At 42.8% G+C, this 23,109-nt stretch overlaps 1 long non-coding RNA gene across 1 annotated transcript in view; it reads left to right on the top strand.

Moving 5' to 3' along the window:
• LOC136840634 (uncharacterized) overlaps positions 1 to 16,796 on the top strand; it is a 198,544-nt gene extending 181,748 nt beyond the window's left edge. Inside the window, exon 3 of the long non-coding RNA XR_010853680.1 lies at positions 13,481 to 16,796. This is a non-coding gene — a long non-coding RNA (uncharacterized lncRNA). The remainder of the gene's footprint in view (positions 1 to 13,480) is intronic.
• Positions 16,797 to 23,109: the final 6,313 nt, after the last annotated feature.

Here is a 23,109-nt window from a genome sequence, read left to right on the forward strand (position 1 = left end):
CAACTACATATCCACCAGCATATATATCCACCAACATAAGTCATCATATGAACACAGAAATATAGAAGCTTTCAACCCTTACCTTGAAAGGCTGGAAATAATTTAATCTACTACGGTTTCTCCTTTCATTGTGAAAGAAATAAAGTACAGTACTTAAGTTAAGCGGCATTTTATAATATATTAGTTAGACCTACAAAAGTTGATTATCTTGCTATCAACATTTTAGAAGCTATATAATGACTAACGAAATACCATTGTGTTATATACAATGATGGTAAGGTCTCTCATAACATTACAGTCTTGAAAGCAGATATCAAAGCAGACTCAATCTCAGAGTATAGCTATACATTTGAATAATGACCTAAGAGCCCAGCGAGGCCATGTTATTTTAGAACTTTAAAGAAAAACCATATATGCTGCAGTAGCAGAGATCTACCATGCAAATCAGGGAACAAAGACGCAAGGTCGTTTTTTTAACAAAACCAGTGACAAGTATAAGCGAGACCTAAAATCTATCCATATCTACCAACCTACCAGCAAATGCCCAATTAAAACGCCTCAACATGGAACTGCAAACAAAAGTGTTGAGGAAACCAGTGACAAAATGATATTTTATGATAAAATGAAGTTTTGTACATACTTACCAACAGATATATGCCAGCATGGTCTCCGACGTTCCCGACAGAAATTCATTTGGCGGCTGCGCAGCGACAGGTAGATCAGGTGATCTACCATACCGCCCGCTGGGTGGGCGGGAATAGGGAACCATTCCCGTTTTCATGTCAAGATTTTCTCTTCCACCTGTCTCCCTGAGGAGGCTGGGCGGGCCATTAATGTGTATATCTGCCGGGTAAGTATGCAAAACTTTGTTTTATCATAAAATATCATTTTTGTACATGAAACTTACCCGTCGAACATATACTTAACTGATTGGCACCCTTGGAGAAGACGGGGCAATGGGGAACTAAAAACAGGGAAAACAACATATGTTGGAATAAACAAAAACCATGGTTCTTTATGATTGGGCAGAAGACTTCATGGATACTTGTCTGTGAGGTCTGCATGCCTCAAGAGGCTTCAGCGAGAGTGACCTAAGACTGACAGCCCTTCTGGATCAAATCAATGGGGATAAAACGCGTATTGGAGCCTGTTATGGATCGTGTCAATAGGATTAACCCACTTGCAAGATAGAGCCCTCTAACCTGAATCATATCAATGGGGGCTGCTCCACTCTTGCCCACACTGACAGAGCTAGGTAATAAAAAATGCAAGGCTAACAACCAAAACCGACCACCTGACCAAGCTAACCTTGTTAATGCAGAGATGAAAAGAGAACTAACATACTTTCAACCAATATAAAACAACAAACAATTAAAATAACACTAAATTAAATAGGATTAGCTTCAGCTCCTTATTGCTGAATCCATGGATAAATAGCTCCTAGAGAAGCACTTCTCATATGTCACCTGAACATCTCTCAAATAATGAAGCAAACACTGAGTTACATCTCCAGTATGCCAGAGTCCACAATAGACTGGAGGACCAAGACTTGTGGAAAGCTAGAGAAGTAGCTATTGCTCTCACCTCATGAGCATTGCTCTTAGGAGCTGAAAATGTTCGTCTTGCAGAAAGATGAGCCTCTTTGATAATATCCTTAATGAAGAAAACCTGGGCATTCTTGAAATTGCTCTTGAAGGATCATGACAGAACTGCAAGACTTTCGGTGTTGCCTCTGACTGTTTCTTTCTCTCCAAATAATGTTTAAGACTGCTTACTGGACAGAGTGCTTTGTGTTCCAGCTCCTGTCTGAAAGATCGGAAGTCCTTTGACCTCAAAACTCCTAGGCCAAAGGTTTTGAAGAGGTTCTCATTCTTTGCCAAGAAGAGAGGCTGAGAGCAGATTGCAGAGTCCTTCTTAAAGCCTACAGAACCTTCCAAAGCTTGTAATTCGCTCACTCTTTTGGCGAAGCAAGAGCGAAAAGAGCAGCGTTTTCTGGTCAAATCCCTGGTGAGGCAGATCGAGAACCAAACTTGGTAGACAGTAAGAACTTTAGGACCACGTCCCAAATTCCAGCTAGGAGAAGTCTAGGACTTATTTTTAGAAGTTTCAAAGACCTTATAAGGTCATGAAGGTCTTTATTGTCCAGATGTTCAGGCCTCTGTGTCTAAAGACTGAAGACAGCGCACTCCTATACCCCTTTATGGTGGAAACCACTTGGGTACATTTATCCCTTAGGTGAGAAAATCCGCAATCTCCATTACAAGAGAAGTACTGGAAGAAACTTTCTTAGATCGCTTTCCTCCGAAGACTTCCCGCCCGACTGGTAAGAAATGAGGTAGAAGATCTTCTAGCTCTGGCGATAGCCTTAGCAGCCTTGTCACGAAAATCCTTCGCTCTAACCAGTCCTTCGACAGTCTGAAACTGATTGATTTTAGAGCGGGAAGATTCTTGTGAAATCTGTCCAGTGAGTTTGTTTGAGAAGATGCGCTCCTGAGAGGAAGCGACCTGGGAGAAAATCTATCATCCATTCAGTACTCTGTGAACCAGTCTCTGGATGGCCAAAGGGCTTGATCAGGGATGAGCTTGGTGCCCTTTGACGAACTACAGAACTTCTGATTACCTCCCCTATTATCTTGAACGGGAAAAGCGTAGCCCCGTCTAAGACGTTCAATCTGAAAGGCAAATATAGCTACTGCTCTGGGGTCCGAGATTGAGGGCAATGGTTCTCAACCTCTTGTTCAATGGGTTGCGAAGAGGTCCATATGAGGTCTCCCCCCAGGAACCACAGCCTTTTACGCAAAACCTCCTGATGGAAAGGACCACTCAAGTAGGAAGAACGATCTCTTCTGCTGGGCAGATCCGCCTCATTCCTTTCTCATGAACAAATCTGGTGGGGAGAACATGTTTCTCTCCCCGCCCACAACAGAAGGTTCCTTTGCTGCATTCTTACAGGGAAGGAATGTGTCCCTCCTTGCTTCCTGATGATAAGCCAGGGCTGTGGTGTTGTCGGAATTGACTAGAACTACTGATCCCTTGACCAAGTTCGAATCTGGAAAAACTAGAGTGAATGGCTACCAACTCTTTCATATTGATGTGTGAGCCTTCTGATCCGTGTCCCAGGTGCCTGACACTTCTTCCGAGCCTAGTGTCGCTCCCCAACCCGACTCCGGCGCGTCTGAGAGAACAACACTAGGCGAGGGCTGCGAGAAGCGGACCCAGCCAGGAATTCCTGGGCCAGCTTCTTTGAATTCTAACCACCAACAGAGCTGTTCCTTTACCAGGAATGATATTTGGAAGAATCCGACAAGTCACCGGGACTTCCGATCCCAAGATTCTTTCAGGAAGAACTGAAGAGGTCTGAGGTGAAGCCTTCCCAGAGAAACGAACTGTTCCAGCGAGGAAATGGTCCCCAGCAGACTCATCCATTCCCTCGCCGAACAACTGTCTTTCTCAGAAAGTCTGTCACCTTTTGAAGGCAGCGTTCCCTTCTTTCCAGGGAGGGAAACGCTCGAAAACCCCGAGAATCCATCCGAATCCCCAGGTAGAATTTCCTGCTGAGGAATCATCTGAGAGACTTCTCGAGGTTCACAAGAAGTCTAGGGTGGACCAGGTTTAAAAAAGTCCAAAGAAAAGGTCCTCCAGACAACGGTTTCTTCAGACTGGACGGAGTGTATGTGTCGTCGAGATACAAGAAATCCTCACCCCTCCAAGTGCAACCAGTGAGCCACATTCCTGAGAATGATGCGTGAACACTTAGGGGGCATGGAGTCGAGCAAGAGCCCTGAACTGAAAAGGTTCTTGCCGTCTACCATGAACGCAGGAACTTCCTGGAGGGGAGGGGTGGATGGGAACGTGGAAGTAAGCATCCTGAGGTCCAGGGGACACCGCCAATCTCCTTGGCGAAGAGGCGACCAGAACTGAAGGCGTCGTCTCCATAGGGCTTCTTCTTCTTTACGACCCAGAAAGAGTTCAGGAGCTCACGTCCAAGACAAGTCTCCACCCTCCCGAGGATTTGGAACAGAAAAGACGGTTTATGCGTCCGGGAGTGAATCTTGCACCGGTTCTATGGCAGACTTTTTCTAGCATTGATCGACAGCTGAAGAAGGGCTGCCTCCGCGCAGGATCTGTATCTGCTTGATAACTCCCTCCCAGGTTGTAGTCAAGGAGGTTTGAAAGAAGGGAATGGTACCTTCCTCCAAAACAGAAGGGACCATTCGTCCGCTCCCTTCACAGCACTTGGAAAGCTTGGCGAACTTGAAGTCTGGCACCTACTGAGTCTGGAGGACTTGATTTTCACTTGGACTTCCTGGAAGGGAGTCCTGACCTGAGATCTTCTCTCAGGTCTCACGCCTCCCACTATGGAGCCTGGATGAACGAGGGAGGCCAGAGGAACTACACGAGCGAAGACAGGCAGGGCGTCTGACTGAAATATCTCCAGCAGGGAGAAGACCCGGCAGCGGCGATGGCGCAGCCTGGGTGGAGGCGCTATTCGGGCGGCGCCGGGAAGAAGGCGCCTACCAGAGAGGAGCGCCTACTAGGAGGAAGAGCGCCTATCAGGAAGGCGCCTGCAAGGAGAGGCGCCTGGAGCGGAGGAGCGCCTGCAGAGGCGCCTACCAGGAGAGGAGAGCCTGGACGGAAGGGCGCCTGCTGGAGCGCTTAACAGGAAGGACGCTACTTAGAAGACGACTTGCTGGGAGAAGAGAATTCTTGGAGGACTTAATCGGAAGGGCATCTTCGGCGGAAGGAGCTCTTTGATAAAGAGCCAGCAAGAGCAACGAGTTGAGCCTGGAGGCCTACCAGGATCTGCTTGGGTGGACTCTGAACACCAGAAGAGAGGAGAAGATCTTGAGTCTCTTCTTGGCTGAAACCCCGAGGAGCGCTCAGGCTAGAAATCAGAAGCGTCTCCTCTAGGAGCCTTCAAGTCCTCTTCAAAGACGCGACTCCTCAACCGAACTCCAACCACGTTTAGGAGACGAAGAAGCAGAAGAAGAGAAACACTTCTTTAAGATCCCTTTCCTACGGCGATCTAAGGCAGCCTGGGACGCGTCAACAGGCGCTGCCGAAGGGACGCCTGACCGTTGGGAGCGCTCTTCATCCCCCTTGCGGCTGTCGAGCATTCCTCCTCCCTGGGTCTGGGGTTTGGAAGAGGTCTGAGCTAGGAGCAATGCCAGGCCGGTCAGACGCCCCTCCACTACACTGGGGACACTACACAAATCACTATCGCCTTATCACTTTCTTTTCCTCCATGGCATCATAGCACCGTCTTCGCGGATCAGGCTTCTTCCTGCCAACCATCTCCGGCAGCGAATCTGGAGTTCGTGAGAAGGGTGAAGGAGCTGAAACAACTGGAGTGACAGGAGAATCTGGAAGAGTGTTAGGATCTAAATCTACCTCTTGGAAAGAGACCTACTAGCGCTTCTGGAAGAAGCCTTTTCCTAACTCTGTCCTTCTCCAGCACGTACATAAGAGTTGCTTCCATTTCCAGTTCAGTGAAATTCTCATTCCCAACACACGTGTTCTCAAAGAGCATTCATTCTCCCTACCTCCAGACACACAGAATGAGGATCTGCCCAGGCTTTCAGTAGTCTCACTGCCTTACAATCAGACCTTACACACACGAAACACGATTGCAACACTCTGATCAGACATTTCTTAGAAAATACCAAGCCAAAATCAAAAACAGTCACAAAAGCGTATGCCGGCCAAAGATCAATACGTCACAAGAGTCCGGTCAAAATAATTCTCAGCAAGCGAAAAATGAAAATCAAAGCAGAAGGAACCAACAACAGATGTGCGGAACCAGCGACAGAAAATCTGACATGAAAACGGGAATGATTCTATTCCCCGCCACCAGCGGCGGTGTAGTGAATCACCTGACCTACCTGTGGCGTGTGCGCGAAATTTGAATTTCTACCAGCAGGGGCGTCGGAGACTGTAGCTAGGAAGTATGCTATCTGACGGGTAAGTTCATACAACGCAAAACTAGTGCGCTGAAACACCCGTCAGGCTCTCTCTGCTTATAGTCTCCGGCGACAACCAAAATGTTTTGTTTTGTTGAAACGGAATCGAGTGATCTAACACCGCCGCTGAACGGCTCATTCCATTTTCATGTCCAATTTCTCACCGCTATTGGCGCTGTTGATTCCTTCTGCTGTTCATTTTCGCTGCTGATTATTTTGGACGACGCTGACGACGTGACGAATCTTTGGCAACTGTGAACATTACGGTGTGAAATGACTCTTGATCGCGATGTTTCGTGACAGTAGGTGGCTTTACCAGCTTGATAGTCATTCTGTGTGTTCGGGCGAAAGCAACCGACAGTGAGCACAGATGAAGCGTTAAGTATGCGCGGTGGCAGACTGAATGATCTTAGCTCAGGAGGCGGAGCTGAATCTGCATCTTCAGGTTCTTCCTGACTCACTGTTCGCTCCTTCACTGCTCGTCGAACCTGTGAACAAATAAAATGGAAAGACAACTGCTATCTTCGATCCATGAATACTGTGTAGTGCGCATATGAAGGAAAGAAAGTGATGAAGTGATGACATTTGTGTAGTGTCTGATGTAGTGGAGGAGCCGCTGCTCCCAGGCACTTCTTTCCCAGACCCGAAATGAGAATGTCATTTTTAACCTGGCAGCTCCCAAGGCGTCATGTTGGCATGTTGATCTGCTGAAACGTGAAAAGATAACTTAAAAAAGTGTTTCTCTTCTTCTTAACTTCTTCTAAGCGTTGAAGATTACGACTGATAAAATAAAGAAAGGACTGGAAAAACTTCTAGAAAGAAGGCAACTAATTCCCAGCCTGTTGCTCTGAAGGCTGCTCTGTTTCGAAAGAGGACTGAAGTCACTCATCTGTCTGGTGTTCGGGAGTCCTGGGCAGACCTGAGAGCCAGGCACTCAGCCAACTCGCTGCTGCTGCTGGCTCTTTGCAAGAGCTCAGTGGGAGGATGCTGCTATAACTCGTTAGTCTCCAGTTCTCTTCTTCCCGGCAGAGTCGTATGGTGATCCTTCAGCGCCCCTCCACGGCAACGGCGCCGTCGGCCTCTCTCAGAGCTCTCTCACTTGAAAGCTATCTGTGGCGCTATCGCTGGCAGAAAACTCCTCAGCGCTCACTCCACTGTTGGCGCCTCTCCTCGGCTCAGATGTGCGACTATTGCTAATAAACAAAATCAGTCTCTGACGAATGCTCCTGAATCAGGCGCCACAACTCGTTAGCCTCGTAAACTCTCAACTCAGATCCGGAAGGCGTGAACCTGAGGAAGATCGAACGCTTCCGGAGCTCCCCTTCCGAAGTCCAGTGAAAATCAGTCACTCCAGACTTTCGGTAGATTGCCAGACTGCCAAGTGCGAAACTGAGCACGAAGGAGCGGACGCTCAGTCTTCTGTCCATGCTTTTCGAACACTCCTTGTAACTCCGAGGGAGTTATAGGCGGTGCAAGGTCGCAATGCGGGGAGCAACCTTCTTCTGGCGATAAAAGTCTGCCCATAAATTCCGGTGCCGTCTTCGCCTGCGATTTTACCTGTATTCCCAGGTGGATGGAACTCTTTTCGTCGTGAAGTTCTCTGTAAGGCGTCTTCAGTTCTGTGTTCTGCAGATCGGAAGACGGATGGTGTCCTGGACTGCTCAACTGCTCATCGCCTGGAAGTTCTAGTTCCATGTTGGGCTATTATTACTAAGTTCAAGGCACGCCAGGACTATCTGGCTCCCCAATGTGAACCATTCTCGGAATAATGACTCGCTATTGAGAGGGGGTGATTTTCACATGCGACGATTGACTTTAATTGATCGGTTAAGACAATTATCTCAGGCTGAACTTTTAAACCTGGTCCAATGGATTTGGCAATGTTACCTGAGTTCGGATGTCTCCGAGGTTTTGGCGTTCCCTCCTGAAAGAAGCGGCGCATGGGTGACGGCTTTCTTGGAGAAGACGTTCGGCGAGGAACTCGAACATTCTGCTGAGACCTCACTGTTTCAAGTTCTTCTGTCGGAAGTCCCCAGGCAATAGGATTCGCTCGATATCATCTGCCGAGCAAAGGGACTCGTTGATGATTGGGCAAAGCTGAACCAAAATTCCTCTGCAACGAGCCGCTAGTGTTGTTCTCGTTTAGATCAGAAATCGGGGTGAGCGTTACTAAACTCGGAAAGTGTCCGAGCACCTGGTTTGCAGATCGAGCCTGGCATATCGTATGAGCTGATGACCGTGCCAGCTCTTTCGGTCGAGCTTCTGTCGAAAATGATTCGACAACACCACGACCTGACCTGTCGGAAACGGGTTTATTCGCTATGCCTTGCACCGGCGAAGACGGGCAGAAGAAAACATCGTTCTCTCGCCGAATTTCGAGAGAAAGGAAATGTGAGCGGTGATCAGTTCGCGGTGTTCCTAAATCGGGAGTTTCGCGAGGCTGCTGGTTCACGTGGAGGCTTTTCATGAATTTCTTAGCGTGAGTGAAGGTTGGAGAACACTGTCCCCCAGTCGGGCTGAAGCAATCTAGTTGAGCGAATAGGCGACATTCCCCGTTGTAATGAAGGTGTCGAAGTTCCGGTTAGGTCGAGAGAACCAACCCTGATGCGGCTCGGCCCGTCGAAGACGGTTCTGAAGGCTGCTGGGCTGGGTGGCCTGCCGATGATCTTTGCTGTTTGGCCGCTGGCGGAACTACGAAGTCTTCGCTCATTTTTAACTTTCGGACGATCGAAAGGACTGGTTGCAAGAAACAAGCCGGGCTAAGATGCAACATACTACCAGTAAAGTGATGCTGGGAAGATGAAGTGCGGAGTTTCTCTTTCAGCTGCGGTGAGTTTCACTATACAAAGGGTAACCTGAGTTTCCAGCAAGGCATGAAACGTATCTTTCGATAACTGAAATTTCAAGGCATCTCGGATAATAAAGATTCTGTTTCTATAGATGTTTTGAAACTACAAAAATAAGAAGGATACAGACACTCGGCTACTGAACGTGATCTCAGGATATGTCTGGCTGAATTTGAGCCTCTCGATGCCTCGTTCGTTTGACTTCAGAAAATCTGTTTCTTTTCATGACAGTGGGTTCTGTGAGCTTTAAGAAAGAACTCTTACTGTCTGCTCCTTTCAACCTGCTATTCTTTGACGAGGCTCGAACATGGCTGCTGACTGAAACACGAGTCGCTCCATTCTTTCGGGACAGGAAGCAGAACACTACTCTGTCCGGTAAGAAAATGCTTAAACGTAGCGGAGAGAAGAAACGGCTCGGAAAACACCGAAAGTGCTGTGTTTCTGTCGGGATGCAGGCTATTTCGTGAGATATTATCGAAATAAATATTTGGGCTGAGCATTTCAGCTTCTAGGGTGTGCTCATGAGCTGAAGCTGTCTTCGCTATACAACTTTCCACCACTCCCAGTCTGTGTGGCGAAGATGACCGTGTGACTGCAATGCTCTCTCCCAAAACTGCATGTCATGGTCAGTGCTGGGTCAGAGCTGGCTTTAATCTATTGGTGATGTTGGCCTGATGACTATTGTGTTTTATAATTGGTGAAAAAAGAGTGATCTCTCTCTTTGCATCATGTGCTGAGTTCGTCACTTATATTTGTACTGCTTTCTGTCGCGAAGATAACCCCCATTATTGATTGAAGTAAGCTTCTGCTCTAACAGTGAATCCCATTGACGTCCCATAACAGGCTCACTGTCTATAATGAGTTTCTCCCAGTGATTGGTCCAGAAAAGTGAAGCTCTTGGCGTGCAGACTCGTATCCATCTGTAGTAAATGTATTTATTCCCCAACATATGTTATTTTCCCAGTTTTTGGTTACAACTCTTGCTCTCCCTCAAGGAATATGACTAATTGCCTGTCTGACGAATAAGACTAAATGTACAAATGACTATTTTATGATAAATAAAGTTTTGTGCATGCTTACCCGGCAGATATGTACGATGTAACACTTAACTCCCCACTCGAAGTTGGAAAAATACGACGCCAACGAGAATGTTCTATTCCGCCGCGGCTGGCGTGGCATGATGTCGCCTGACCCAACCGATGTGCGCGGTAATTTCTGTCGAGGCGTCGTGAAGACTACAACTGAAATGCTCTTGCCGGTATGTGCAAACTTTATTTATAAACAAAAATATCATTTCAACAATTTGATTTCTCAACACTTTGTTGCAGTTATGTTGAATGTTTAATGATTTATGAATAATTCTGGTTTTGGTCAAAAAAAGACCTTGGCAGGCTTTGTCCCATTTGCATGGTGTCTCTTCTGTAACTGTATGTTCCGTTTAAATTCTAACAACATGACCTCAGGCTTTCTTGGAATAAATATTCAAATGTACTGTACTTGGTGAGTCTGCTGACACTCTCAAGACTGTAATGATTGCTTACCATCGTTGTATAACTATTTGATAACCGTCATATATAACTCTAAAGTAATTGATAGATAACAAACTTTTGTGAGTCTAACTATGCTATTATAAATGCGTTTAACAAGTATAACTGCTATTTCTTTCTGCAATGAGCTCGTATTAGTAAATTATTTCGGCCTTTCAGGCAACTGTATTTCGACCGATTTATAAATATGATGACTTATGTTGATGATTCTCCTGCTGTTGATGAATATGCTGGTGCAGTGAATGTTAGTGAGCAATTTGGCACACTGTATAACACTGGTGCAGTTTTAACTAAGGGCTTACCGTGGTATCATTATTCTTATGCAAACAAGAGATATTGACACAATGTTTGTAAGTGTAACATGTTGCAAATGTTTAGTTACCAGACTTAACAAGCACATGAAAAATTTATGCTGAAATCGAATTCTTTGGAAGCCAGGCTGGGCAGCTAACAGTGCCCTACATGACTCAGGACTGATTAACTCTGTTCTTTGTTTTGTCGTGATATGTCGAACTACAGCTGTTAAAAGCAGCTTGCTAACTCGTCGCCAGCCCAATGAAGTGAACTTAACAGTACTGTTGATTTATTATGGCTCCCCATGTGTGCATGTTGAAAATAACTTTCTGCCGCTAGGCTTCTGCTGCTACTGTCATTCTGACTAAGAAAGACTGTGCCACAGAATGATTACCTCAGCTGGAGACGTTGACTTGCTATTAACAGCATTGCTCAAATAACTCGAAGATGAAGCATGAGAAATGCAACTTTGCCCCAAATGCAATAACAAACTTCCAGTAATGCTAAAGAGCCATTCTTTGGCTTTTAGTGAAAAATGTGATCTGTTATGAAGACACTTATTTTTATCGTAACTTGTTTGCTCTTCTGCAAAACTCATGCCATATTCACTTTCTGGTGGTTGGCTGTGTATCACAGGCCCGAGATCACTAAACATCATGCTGAGCCCATCCAACTCCTTAGCATATAGTGAGATACTGTGATATGAGAGAAGAAATGCTGAAAATTTGCTATGGTAACCTTTAAGATGCAACATCGGTGTATTACGTAAAGACGGTTTGTCTTTTTCACTGTTGCCGAAACAAAGGTTAGGCTTTCTGAAGTCATCTCTGACCAAATCTTATGCTGAACAATGTAAATAAACTGTAATTTATAGTTGTGTTAAGGAACACTAAGTGAAACTGCGAAAGTCCTTGTACTGTGGCTGACTTAGCTGTTATTATATTGAGAGAGAGAGGAAGACTATTAAAGTCCTTGGGAACCCGTTACATGCCCCCGAGAGGGCACGATCCTCGTGAAGGTATAACAATTCAGTGACCAGCGTCATCTGAACTGTCTAAGCTGACATAAATTATTAGGGCAGAGTGCTCCACTGCACCCCTACTGATATTTTTCTAGTTGTCCAGGTTTCTCTGTTGTACTGTTGGAAGAAAGCATGGTACTCAATGTTGAAAACTCCTTTGTAGAGAATCAGAGGCGCAGGTACAGTGACAAGCCATGGCCTTCCACTTCTGCGTGTGCATCAGTGTAATGTTCTGAAAACAACAGCTGAAATATATTGGCAGAAGCAAACAGTTTATTTTATTTAGTAACACATAAAAAATCGTGATTTTTCAAACATTCAGCATTTTATTTGAGGAACTTCTCTGTATTCCGTAATATATTACAGAAATGAAAGAATTTGATAAACATTAAACAAAAGACAAGTGGTTACGATATATATTTGTGAAGATGTTAACATTTATATAACTGGTTTTGTAGTTGGCTGAATTCTCACTTTTAGAGCTTTGTGTATTAAATTACTTGTAAATATTTGTAAATATGTTTATTTGATCTGCTTTCAGAAATATTTTTATCTTAGACTGACTTATTTTCATAATGGTTAGTTACTTAAAATCAATGGGTAACTTAACTGATGTGATGTGGTTATGTAATGGTGTTAATATTTTGAGGAATTTCATGGTTTGGAATGTATGACAAGATTTGATATTCTAGCTTTGGAGATGATATGCAGATGTAAGACTGGTGTATTTCTTTCATTCCCCTCCCTTACCAAGCAACATTGTCATTGTGGAGGGGCTTCGGGGCTAGGGACCATGGCCCGATGCTGGAGGGCGACCATTTGGCCCCCACCTGGACCCTCCACCAGCCTTGGGCTTTGGTCCTATGCTCACCCAATTTTTGGCTTGTTTTTTTCTTGATCATTCATTTTATCACTCTTCTTTCTTACTATCCTAACAATCCTCTTCCACTGTCCCCCATCCCTTAGGTGTGAGTGTCCGTGCTTCGAGGGGTATAAGGCCAACTTTGTTTGGGTTGGTCGTTAACAGCCTCCTGGATGCCATAGGGCACAGTGTCCTGGTTTTTTCTTTTTTGCCCTTACTTCTTCATGCGGGCTCTCAAGAAGTGGACTGTTTATCTCCCTAGCATATACCCAGGCCCACATGGCTGATAATGGAAATCAAAAATATTCTAAGGGGTTGGGGACTGACCCTGCTCACAATCAGTCCCCTGATTTTTGGGGGTTTTTCTGACCTAGCTAGGTTAGAGACCATGAGTCAGACTATTCCCCCAGAAATCTCCTCATCCCTATCCTCTTTTACCATGTCACCTGTCATCTGGGCACATGATGCACCATGCTCCCTTTCCACCAGTTCATCTTTGGTGACTACTCTACAGCCATATGAACCACAGCGTTCTACCATGAAACAATGGGCCAATACAGCACCTCTTCCTCAAAAAACTTTTCTTAAGGCTCCATCTCCATCCTCTTTAACCCACCTTAAAATGCCCTCCATTACCCACCCAGCCCTTATGTCAACCCTCTTTGGATCCCAGAAGTGGGACAAGTACTTCATCATCCCCTGACTGCTCCTCACATGAACAATACTCTCCTTTTTCAAAAGTGCCTGCAGAGACATGTAGGAATGATGAAATTCCTAACAAGACGCAACTGCCCACATCTTATGGTGAACACAGAGGCTCAGGCTCATGCAATGTCCATCCTCAAAGACCTACATGGTAATGCTTTCCTTACCACTCCACATCCTCACCTCAACAGGTGCACTGGAATAGTGGTGATACCCTCTGAGCAGTGCCCAGTTGACAGTGTCAGGTGGAGTGGCTGCTCAACAGATCCCAAAGAACTAAGTGACCACCATGAAGTTCTCCATGTTACATGCTAAACTCTTGAGGACAAGAGCAACTGGAAATGTCCAAAAAATTTTGCAAAGATCACATTCAAGGGGCAAGACCTCGCACAAGATGTACACATTAGATGTTAACATTACAAAGTCCTAAAGTTTATTCCTCCCCCACGTCAATGCCAAAAGTGCTGGCGCTTTGGCCACCAAGCTAAATTTTGATCACGAGCGTGCTGCCCTGTTTGCAGCTCACCTGACCATGATCGAGCAAATTGCCACTCACAAGAGTGCATTTGAGCTAATTGTGCTGGCAAACATAATGGTTTTTTTTTTTACTGAGGTTGCCCTGTATACAAGTTTGAATCAGAGGTGGCTGCCCTCTGCTTCAAGCATGAATTGACCCTGAAAGAAGCTAGACAGGAGGCTTGCTGCCTTGGCTTTACCAATATCACCCTGGCCCAGACCGTGACAACAGCAAAGCAAGCAAGCAAAACCACCTCCAATATCATGCCACAACCAACCCCTCCCCTCCTCCTCCTCTTTAATTCCCCAATCCAACAGCACCTCCAATACTTCCTTATCCTCATCCCTTTCTTTGTCCAAACCGCAGCATACCTCTAAAGCACCATCATCCACCTCCTTTTCCCCTCTTCTTATCGCAGGTCTGTATTTTTGTCAAGCCCTTTTGAAGTGTTAAATTCAAAAACATCTACTTCTACATCCCTACTTACCCATCCCTCCCTCCCAAAGCTGCCTCTCCTAACACATGAAGAAATAAACGTCAATGTGGAACAACTCCAAAGACCAATAACAAATTCTCCCCTTCCAAGTTTTCCCAATCACCTCCTGTTTGCCCTCCACCCAAGAAAACCCTTACAGCCAAGTCTCCTCCAGAAACCATAAAGGACATTGAGGATTACATAAATCAACCCCTTATCACGATCCCAAACCCAACCTCATCCTCCATCTCCTCCCACACAAAATACACTACTGTCCATCATACCACTGCTGAGGTCCACAACCCTCCTACTATCCTTCCCCCCACTCCCCTGCCAACTTCCACAGAATCTCCACCTGCCTCACCTTTCCCCTTGCCTATATCCTTTCCCACCCAACCTTCCACTCAGACCTCTGTACAGGGAAGAAGTATCCTTGACCTTTCTTTACAACCAGGTTGTGCCCACGTGTCTCTCTCTTCCTATACCTCCTCATCTTTAGACTTCCCTTCTACAGATGACTCGCCCGTTTTTCCTGACACTCACCCTTTCTTACTTCATACGGAAGACGGTCCATCCCCATCTGACAACCCTACCTCGACCATACTGACTATATCACATCGCATACCTCATTCCCTTTAATGTCTGTACTCCAGAAGAACATTTGAGGATTCCGACCCCACAGACATGACCTCAGATATCAAGAAACTTTCCTTATCTAAGCACCAAAACCTATTCCCAATTACCATTTCCATTATTCTCCTCACTCTATTTCTGCTTGTTCTATTTTAATTCATCACAAAATACCATACTTACCTGTAAGCAATACAACAACCTTTCCTTGTATTATTATACACAAGTCTTCCTACAGCGATGGATTACCACAGTATCAGTCTATCTTTCTCCCTCCTACCCTATTGACTTACACTGCCTTTCAAGACATCCTTTCCCAATTACCATCCCCCATACTTGTGATAGGTGACTTCAGTTGCCACCACACATTATGGGATGACTCGGTTATCAATTCCCATTGATGTGTCCTTGAACAGATTTTAATATCTAATAACCTCTCTATTTTAAACTCAGAACACCTGACACATTTTGACACAAAAACATATTCCTTTTCTTGTCTAGATATATCACTATGCTCTCCTGCTCTCCAACTAGACTTTCATTGGTCAGTGTTAGACCTCTTCTTAACTAGTGACCACTCCCCTACCCTTCTTTCACCTGCTTCCTGTCTCACTTCCTAATCCTCCATGCTGCTGCTTTGATAAAGCTGGCTGGCACTCTTTTTCCATGCTTTCAGACATATCTCTACCTCCTACATCCTTTTCATCAATCCTTGACATGCTTACACTCTTCACCATCACTTTTAAGTGCTGCATTCACAGCCATTCCCTGGACCACCCGACCTTTCACATCAAAATGTGTACCCTGGTGGAACAGAGACTGCACCAGAGCCCTATGCATAAAACACGTTGCTTGGTGTAGCTTCAAACAAAAAAGAAACTCTCCTGGACACCTCACTGTCTTGATAATTTTCAAAAGAGCCACAGCCTTAATGCAATGCAAAATAAGTGCCTCACAAAATCACAAGTTGGAAATGCTGTGTCTCATTAACTTCTTCCTCCCATATTTCAGCTGTCTGGAGATGTATACATAAAATATCAGGAAAACACCCACCTCACAGAGGCCCAGTACTAAACATAAATAACATTTTTATTGCTGACACAACAGAAATAGCCAGCACACTAGGCCAATATTTTAGTCACATTAGTACAGGAGAATGTCTCCCTCCCAATTCACAAACATAAAGCTCAAAATAGAAAAGAACCCAATGAGCTTGACATTATCTTCCATGGAACCATACAGTACAGTATTCCATTTTCCATTGCAGAACTCAATTTTGCACTCAAATCCTGTCAGAACACATGTGAAGGCCCTGATGGTATCCACAACCAAATGCTCCGACACCTTTCGTCAAATTTCATAACCCTTCTCCTATCACTATTGAATAGAACATGGTCAAAAGGTGAATTTCCCCAGCAGTAGCACGAAACCCTCATTCTCCCCTTGCTAAAACCAAATAAATCTGAAAGTACACCCCAAGACTATTGACCTATTTCCCTAACCAACTGCTTATGTAAATTACTAAGAAAAATGATAAATTTTTGCCTATTTTGGCATTTAGAATCAAAACAACTAATTTCTTCATCTCAGTTTGGCTACAGATGAGGCAAGAGCACAGCAAACCCTCTTGCACACAAACAGTCTTACATCCAAACAGCCTTGGCTTCTAAACAATGTCCTTGCAGTTTTCTTTGACTTAGAAAAAGCATACGATCCCACCTGGAAACGCCACACCTCACACCAACTACTTCAATTTGATATAAAAGGTAATATGGGAGTTTTCATCAAATCTTTCATAACAACTGAACCTTCTGTGTATGCATGAACTCTTCATTTCTTTACCTTTCATTCAATATGAAGGAGTCCCCAAGGCTGCACTCTGAGCACTATCTTATTTCTTACAGTAATTAATGGTATTATAGCATCCCTGGCAGCAGGAGTTAGGACTTCCTTTTTATGTTGATGATCTCCCTAAATTTATGCTATACAATCTGTCGTTGATTCTTCAATCCCTAAGCTCCACTGACTTATACAATAAAATCTGTCGTTCTAGCTGCCTCTTCATGGGCTTTTGCTAGACATGGATTCCTCTTTTCCAGCAATAAAACTTTTCCTATTCTTTTCTCTCGGTCCCAAACAGTATCTCCACCACCACTTTTTGCTTTACAGTTCACCCATGCAGTACTGTACTAGTGGTAAATTCCTTGGTTTAATTTTTGATTTCTGCCTTACCTGGAAGGAACACATCCTAGCAATTAAAAAAACTGCTCTCCAATGTCTTTGCCTCCTTCAGACTTTATCCCACATTACTTTGGGCACTGACTGTAAAACACTTGTGCACCTACACATATTCCTCATTCTATCTGTCCCGGATTACAGATGCCATGTGCACTCTTCAGCTTCTCCTCCTCTTCTCAGCCTTCTAGACCCTGTGCACCACTTAGGACTAAGATTGGCCCTTGGGGCCTTCCATTCATCTCCAGTAGAAAGCCTTGATGCTGAATCAGGACTAACATTGCTCACCTGCCGACGTGCCCTCCACTCTCTTAGATACTATGCCAGATTCCACCAATTCTCTACCCTGAAGCTAACAATACCTGAGCCCCTCCTTGCCAAACTTACTAACAATCCCAACCGACCCTGCACTTTCTCTATCCATATGAAAACCCTTCTCTCTCACTCTTCATCACCACAATTGGAAATCCTCCCTTTCTACATCCACACTTTCCCACCTTGGCTAATCCCCACTCCCTCAGTTTGTCCATCTGTACCACACAACTTATTAAAACTTAATACTTCCTTTCCTATTCTGAGTTCTCATATCCTTGAGCACATTTTGACACAATTCCTGCACCCCAATTTACACAGATGGTTCCAAGTCCCCTAAAGGAAAGTGGGCTGCTGTCCTCTTCCCCACCAAACATTTCTAACTATTACCACCTACTATATACCATTTTGTTTGCACTAAAACAGCTTCTAATCTACCCCTCATCATCCTTTGTTATTTTCACAGCTTCTGCTAATTCTTTCCCCTTATCCAGTCTTTGACTGCATCTATCCTGTAGTTCATGAAATTCAAGATTGGCTCTTTCGATTTCAATTCAGAAAAAACTAGTCTACTTCTGCTGGACCCCGAGCCATGTGGGCATCATAGGCAATGAGCAAGAGGACTCTCTGGCCTGCTCTCTGCAGCTTTGTGGGGATGCCCACATTTCAAAACCATCCCATATTGAGATTACTTCCCATTTTTCCATAACTACTTAATAAATTGCTGGAAGTCTTTCTGGTCCAGTATCTCAAACAACAAGCTCCGCACAGTTAAATCTACCATACTACCATGGTTAAACCCATGAGACACTCCCACCTGATGAATGGATCCTCCAGCCATGTGTCCAACTTTGTGTCCCTTTTTCCATATCCCATATATTCCTTTCCTGCCCCCAGTACACAGTCACAAGCAACATCTTTTACCAGCCTAATGTCTCTTCCTCATCCACCTCGCCTTCATGATATTCTCACTGAAATAGAACACTTCTCCATACAACGTGTAATCTGCTTCCTCCAACAAATAAATATTCATCTAATATAACGTACCAACCAATAATTCTGACCATACTAATCCATTGTATAATCAGCATAACATCACCATGGTCTCCAAGGTCTGGTGCTTGATTGATATTAATTCAATTCAGTTCAGTTTATAATGAGTAAAAAAAAGCCACAATAATGTAACTGATAAACTGTATTTTTCAAGATACAAAAATACAGTTTATCAATTACATTATTATGGCTTTTTTACTCATTATTTTTTATTACAGTATAGTGATGCACCACAGATAATTCAGTTTATGATGGTTCGTTGATTTCAAGATTTTGCTGATTCCCTGTGAAGGTTTGTTGCTAACAAAAGTCACAAGTGGTAGAATGGATATTGAACTGATGGGATGGGGTTATGTAATGGTGGTAGTAATTTGAGGAATTTCATGGTTTGGAAATGTGGTACAAGATTTGGTATTCTAGCTTTGGAAAGGATACTGAGATGGTTTAGTGGGCCTTACTGTACTGTGACATGCTAGCTAGAAACCTTGGAATGACTAATGATTTTGATTTAAGGCACGGGTTAAGATGTACATTGTGAATTTATATGTTTTTACACTGACGTGCAATTTATCTTTCAAGATGTCAGTGGATTTGTCAGATGTTTTGCAGGTTTTGATCATCTGAAGGTTAAGAAAAGTAATGGCTTTAGGAAGCCTACTGAACATATCTAGTTTTTGGTTTAAAGACTTTCCATGATGGTAGTTAGTGTTTGAATCAAATCCTTGGTCATGATGTTTTACGAATTTGGAGCGTTAATTTACGGTGGTCGGAGACTGTAATGACATTTGAATAATTAGAAGTTTAGTTTCAAGAAATTTGCAAGAATATGGAATTCAGAAAGAATTAGTTTGTGATAATGGTGTGTGGTATTAAAAAAAAAAAAGAATATTTGTTAAGGATCATTTTGTATGCAGACGTCATTTGGCAACAGTGGATGTGGGTATTTAGAAAATATTTGATTTAGGTGGAATGTGGGGATAAAAAATTAATCTGTAATGGTGGAGTTTTAGTTTATAAAAGAAGAGTTCGACATTGTGTCAGCTAATAGTATTAAGTTTGAGATTCAGTGTGTGTGTGCTTTCTTTATAGGTATGAGATTCAGTGTGTGTGTGCTGTTTATATAGGTTTCGTCCATGATAGTTTGCAATTGTCTTGCGTAGAATTCAGAATTCATCACCATTAATATCATTCAGGTTCAGGATATAAATTTCACAATGCTGAATATATCACTTGGTGTTATTAATGATATCTGGGATTCAGAAGACACTTGCTTGTGACTAACGAGGATTCTGGAAGCCTTTGTTCTTGCTAGATTTAGATTTAGAAATTCTGTCAGTTTACGATAGTTTTGGAATTAGAAAGTTTGTTAGTCTGTGATACTTTACATTATCTGATGTCTATTAGCCAATGATACTTGAGGTTTCTGGAAGTTTCTTATATCTTGCATTGAGTAAGTTTACAGTGAGACGTCTTGCATTCAGGGACTTTGTTATTGTGGTAATGTTATTTTTAGACTGTCACACTTAGACGCCTAGGAAGTATGTTTGTTTCTTCGAGATACTTTCCCTTCAGGAACAATGTTTCCAGTATTTTGCATTAGGTAGTTTTGAGTATAGAAAGTCTGTTAGTCTCAAAATTTTTTTCTATGGAATATTGCCAACACAACGCCTGTTAACTTAGATACTTTTGCATTCGAGATGTTGGATTTTGTAATCTTTAAAATCTATTAGTGTTTGATCTTTTTGATTATAAAGTCTGTCAGCTGCTGAATTCTTTTGGTTTAGGAAGCCCGTCATTTGTGTATTTTTTGTCTAGAAAGTTTGTTGGTTTGTGTGTTTTTTGCCTAAAAATTGGTTACTTTGTGATTTTTGTGTTAGATTGTGAGTTTTCCGTTATTGTCATTTAGTCTGTATGTTATTCTCGTAGTTTTGATTTGGGATGTTGTTGTTAGTGAGTTTCATGCTCAAAAATACCGTTAGTTCACGAAAATTTGGCACTCTTATAATTTTGTCATAAGGATTTGTTTGGTTCAGGAGGGAGCTTTTTTTTTTTTTCTCCAAGTGTAGCTGTTCAGTAATTGTGTCGACATAGGAGAGAATTTTTTGGTTTAGAAGGTGCGTTCGTTTAAGATAGTTGTTCCCAGGGGCTTGTTTTTTTTAGTTTTATTTTCCAGAAAATGTTAGTTTGGAGGATGAGTTTGTGCTGAAAGCTTTTTCAATTAAAGGGCCCTTCTTTTCCCGAAAATTCTGTTTGCTTGTGAAATTTTTGGATGGAAAAGACTCTTCACCTAAAAGAGTTTTTTCTTTGAAATCTGCAAGTTATATTTAGAAAGCCAGTTAATTTCTTGGCCTACGAAGTTGTGAGTTTAAGAGAATATTTTCCTCAGAAAGCTGATATTTTTCACCTGGAAAATTTTATTTTGAAAACTATTTTGTATGTAATAGGTGTGCTAATTTAGGAAAGTTTTGTGTTAATCTCAAAAATTGTCATTTTGGTAGAATTTTGTTTCTGAAAAGTATGTCAGTTTGGGAGAGATTTATACCTGAAAATGTATCATTTTGGGAAAGGTTTGCACCCAACAAGTGCTAGTTGTGAAATTTTTATACCCCCCCCAAAAAAAAGGGCGCCAAGTTAGGAGAATTTTGTACCTGAAAACTATTTTAGTTTGGGAGTTTTTTTTTTTAGCATAAAAGTGTGTCAGTTTGTGAGAGAGTTGCACCCATTAAAGTATGTTAGTTTAGGGGACTTTGTATCTGAAAAGTGTCAGTTTGGGAGGGCTTCCTTCCCATAAGGAGTGTCAGTTTAGGAAAGTTTTATTTCTCAGAAAGAGTCGTTTGTGGATTGTTTTGTACCCAAAAAAGTGATGCTTTGGGAGAGTCATATACCAAAATGGATGTCAGTTAAGGAGAGAGTTGTACCAAAAAATAAATTAGGGAGAGTTGTGCCAGTTTTGAAAAGCTTTAAATCTGAAAAGCATTATTTTGGGAGTTTTGCACCGAACAACTGTCAGTTTAGGAGAATGCCGTGCCTGAAGTGTGCCACTTTAGGAATGTTCTTTTTCCCAGAAATTGTCAGTTGGGAGGGTTTAGACCCAAAAAGAGTGTCAGTTTGGGAGAATTGTGTAACTAAAAACCGTGTCTGTCTGGGAGAGTTTTTTGCATGAAAAGTGAGCAGTTTGGGAGCGAATTTTTATCCAAAACGCACTTCAGCTTAGGAATGATGTACCAAAAGCGTGTCAGTTTATGAAAGTTTTTATCAAATGTTTGTCAGTTTGAGAGCATTTTGTACCCAGAATATGTGCTACTTGGGAACATTTTGTACCTAAAATGTACGTTAGTTTTGGAATTTGTTTTGCTCAAAATGTGCGTCACTTCTGGAAGGTTTTAAGCCTAAAAGTGTGTTATGAGAGTTGTCACCTAAGAAGCATGTCAGTTTCGGTGTGTGTCTTGCCTAAAAGTGTGAGAGTCTGTTTATAAATATTTTTAAGAAGCAGGTTATTGCTTTTGGAGAAATGAAACAAAAGGTCAAGAATGCTGACGAATAGAACAGGTATATTGTTATGGGAAACTTGGATGCTTAGCAGTTTGGAAATAGCTTGATAAGACTAGGTCGTTTGACATGTCCAAATTAAATGTAGTAAAGTTTCCATGGAGTTTTTCCTCACCAGTAATTGTTGGTTATGAACTTAGCCATGGTAGTCCTATCCAAAATGGTCAATAATAAGGCTCAGTTTTAAGTGTTTGTGGCCTCTTGCCGCGAACTATGTGAAATGATAATTTTCGTAGCCTTTTAGCCCTATTTTAGTGCGCAATTTAAAACGGCAGTTTAAATAATCATGTGCCTCCTATTGAACATAAGTCAGCAATTTTTATAACCCTGTTCTAATAAACTATACCAAGTGTCATTTTCTTAATCTGGTAAAAACGAATCTAAAAAGTTGAAGATAATATGCAAACTAGATTTCTCCCAATTACTTTGTAAGGTACTATTGCACAGAAACTAAAATGGCCTGGTGGTCCACGTGTACGGTGAAGGTTGACGTTAGTCCGACCTGGTGCCCTGCTGGGGAAGGAGGAATGGGGCAGGAGGATATTAGATTTGCACGTCTTTGACTATTTACCTGACTCAATCACTTACATTGAATGTGTCGGACTATATGGCGATTTATTAGGCGTTTGGGTCACTTGTCTGCTTTTGGGAGGGTTGTGTGTGTCTTGGTGCAATTATTTGTATATGTTGTAACAGAGACCAGAGGATGACTTGTGGTTTATAATAAGTTGGAGTTCATTGAATAATGTCTTTAGTTTACTTGTGAATTTTCTGAAATTAATTTTATCTCTTGTTCAGAAAGACATCTAAGAAGAATGAAGTGGATATTCATACTTTCCAAAGACATATCGTAGGCAGAATTTAAAATTCGTGTAATCTGTTCTTGAACATGGTAGCACCAAATTAAGCAAGTAACTGTCCTAAATGTAAAAGCAGTGAGCCTTAGAAATTAATAATGGTTAAAATTCCGTGTGCAAACAAAATCTCAAGGGGATAAGTATTTGAGTGTGCGTTTTATAAAATATGCAATTATTTCGATCATTAGAGTCCGTATGTGTATGGCAGTTTAAGAACGTTCAGATTTAGCTGAAATTTGTATTCCT

This window comes from Macrobrachium rosenbergii, chromosome 8, assembly GCF_040412425.1.
Source record: "Macrobrachium rosenbergii isolate ZJJX-2024 chromosome 8, ASM4041242v1, whole genome shotgun sequence".
Lineage (NCBI taxonomy): Eukaryota > Metazoa > Arthropoda > Malacostraca > Decapoda > Palaemonidae > Macrobrachium > Macrobrachium rosenbergii.